We start from the raw sequence: 3,388 nt of genomic DNA, 5'->3' as shown, positions 1-3,388 counted from the left end.
GACCTCCTAACCACTATGGTTTTTCTTCAAACCATAATTCATTGTTTGTCATGTTATTTACCATAGATATCCCCCGTTTATGTCAGTAGGCGATTACTAGTCCTCATTGGAAAGAAGCTATGGATGCATAAATTCATGCCTTACATGAGAATGACACTTGAGGTCTTGTGGTTCCCCCATCAAATGCTTCTATCATTGGAAGTTATTGGGTTTACACGATTAAGCTGAAGTTTGATGGTTCATTAGATCGGTACAAGGCTCGTCTTGTTGCTCAAGGTTACACCTAGGAATATGGCATTGATTATGAAGAGACAATCGTGCTAGTTGCCAAGATTCCTACAGTTTGTGTTCTCTTATTTCTTTTTATTGTGCATTCATAGTCCATCAGCTAGATGTTGAAGAATGCTTTTGTCCATGGTGAATTAAATGAGATAGTGGACATGAAACTTACTCCTAGATACAGTCATGATCCCTCCCTTATGTGTCAATTAAAGAAGTTCCTATATGGCCTCAAACAGGCTCACCGGGCATGGTTTGAGAAAATTTGTGGTGTTATTATTGCTTCTAAATATAGATAGATAGAGCACCTCAGATCAATCTCTCTTTGTCCGTCAAAGATCTCAAGGAATCACGATTCTTTTGTTGTACGTTGATGATATGTTATTGATTAAAGATGATGAGAATGGAATTCAAGAACTAAATCTTCTTCATAACTCCTTTCATATGAAAGACTTGGGTTACCTTACTTATTTCTTGGGGTTGGAATTCGACATAGTAATCGAAGTTATTTTGTTTGTTAACAAAAATGTGCTTTCGATTTTATTAAACTTATTGGTATTACGAACTCCAAATAGGTTGACACTCCTCTGGAGCTCAATGTTAAGTTGTCTAAGTTAGATGGCAACTTTCTTCTTGATGCCACTCAATATCGGCAACTTGTTGATTCTCTCATTTATCTAACCATGACCCATCTAGACATCTCTCATGCAACTTAGGTTGTTAGTCAATTTGTTTTAGCCCCTCCTCAACCCCACATGATTGTTGTACATCAGTATTCATCATGTTTGTGGCACTTTATCTCAGGAATTATTCTTTCCTTCATCCTCCTATTCAATTGATGGCCTATAGTGACGTAGATTGGATAGGCAACCCCAACACCAAACGGTCTACTTCAGGATGGTGTGTCTTCATGGGAAATTCCCTCATTTCTTGGAAATGCAAGAAATAATAAACATTTTGTAAGTCATCTACATAAGCCATAACAGTTGCATCTAATCCAATATTCCATGAGAGGACTAAGCATATTAAAGTGGATTGTCACTTTATTGGAGACTTATTTCTTGCTGGTTCTAGGGGTGGATTCGAGCTAAGCCGAGTCGAGCTAAATATCTAGCTATTCGAGCTTTGCTTGCCAAGAAAGTATGAGGTCGAGCTCGAGTCGAGTTAAAAACTTGAGCTTGAGTTTGGCTCAAGTCTAAAGCTCGTAAGCTTGAGCTTGACTGTCAGTCAAATGTTTTATAAAAATAAACAATTATATATATAAAATATTTTTTATTTGATATTTAAAAAATCAAGAATTATAATACTTAGTTATTATTATATAAAAAATAAATGAGCCTATTAATTAGGCTCGAGCTCGGTTTAGACCAAGTCGAGCCGAGTTCAAATTGCTTGTGAGAAGCTCGACTCATGGCCACCCCTAGTTGGCTCCATCTCTCCTAATGTAGTTTCAGACTTATAGATTGTTAGTATATTTACGAAGCCCATGACATGATCTAGACATTTATTTCTTATGAACAAATTGATGCTCATGTCTTAACCAGGGCTGGCAATTTTGACCCTAACCCATCTGGCCCACCCATTTGAGTAGTGGGTCAAGATGGGTCAAATGACCCATTATGGTCAAGTGAAAAAGGATTGGGTCAGGGATAAGCATAGGTTACTACATTTTTTGTTTAGGCCTTAGGGTTTGAAAATTAGAAAGCCGAACATAACCCTCTGCCTCACCCTCTCTTTCTCTCCATCTCTCCGTCTCTATCCCTTCTTTTGTAAGCAGAGATGCTGTCTCCGGCCATGCATTTATATTCACAATGGGCGTCACTGTTGACTTCAGCTTACGAGTCAAGTTGTAGATCTTCAAGTTGCAAATCAAGTTTGCAGCGGCCATCGCTAGACAAGTCCCATTAAATAGCTAATCAAGTTGCCGCTGCTCTTGGATCTAAAGAGAGTGGGTGAGTGACAGGATCACTTCCTCTGCAACTTTTGAAAAGTTATGATCATTTGATGGCCTTGATAGTAGACTCAAGATCCAAATTTCTAGTTCTACAACTATTGTGTGGTCATTTCCTTTGTATCGTCTGACACATGGTTCTTCAAGTTGGAGAAGAACCAAAAAAGCGAAAAGATTCCTCTTCATCTTCTTCCCAAGATTCACTTCTCTGAATGAAATTACTGACAAGAACCACGATATGAATGATGAGATTTGGATTCTTATCTAATCTAGTTATCTTACAAGTTAATTATATCTTCTCTTTTGAATAAGATTCCTTTGATTTCCAATCTTTCTTTTCTGTGTAAATGTTGACGTTCCCCAGTTTAATGGTGGAGCCAACACCATGAGACATCCTATGAGTCATAGGATAAACTATGCTGTAATCTGGTATTTTTATATATTGGTAATGAACTACAAATTTATGTGGGAGATCAACGATTCAAGCTCCAAAATTTTCTACATTATGTCTAACAATGGGTTTTCACCTCACGTTCAAAAATCAACCTCCCAATTTTGCATTTCCTACATTCTTTTGCAAAAATTTTTGTATTTTTTTGCATTTCTTTTGTAAATTTTTACAAGTTGCATTTTCTATAATTTCCTACAATGTTCTATTAATTTCTGAATTTAAGTATTTTCTCCAGAATTTTCCATTTTCTTGTTTTTGGTTGAAATATATATTTTTGGAATTTTTTATCATTTGATTTGTTTTATGCATTTTCATCATTAAATGTATTTTCTATGATTTTTACTTTTGTTGGTTATATGTATTAAATTTTTATCATTTTCTGTATTTTTTGGCATTAGCTGAAATATATAATTTTATTTTTAAAATTTCACCATTTTTATGTATTTTATGTAATTTCGTACTTTTGGATGAAATATATGTCTTATTCTTTTAATAATTTTATGTGTTTTCTGCAGTTTTTATCATTTAATGTATTTTCTACAATTTCTATAATTTTTTCTTGTTTTTATTCAAATTCTATTTTTCTTTATTTTTGTATTTTTTTTGCAAAATTTTTGCATTTTTCTGAATTTTCCTGAAACTTCTTGCAATTTTCCTATTTTTGTGAAATTTTCTATGTTTTTCACAATTTCTCTTTTTATACTTTT

This window comes from Nelumbo lutea, chromosome 1 (genome assembly GCF_056320005.1).
Source record: "Nelumbo lutea isolate HS-2025 chromosome 1, American lotus-T2T, whole genome shotgun sequence".
NCBI lineage: Eukaryota > Viridiplantae > Streptophyta > Magnoliopsida > Proteales > Nelumbonaceae > Nelumbo > Nelumbo lutea.
This window is presented reverse-complemented; position numbering follows the sequence as displayed.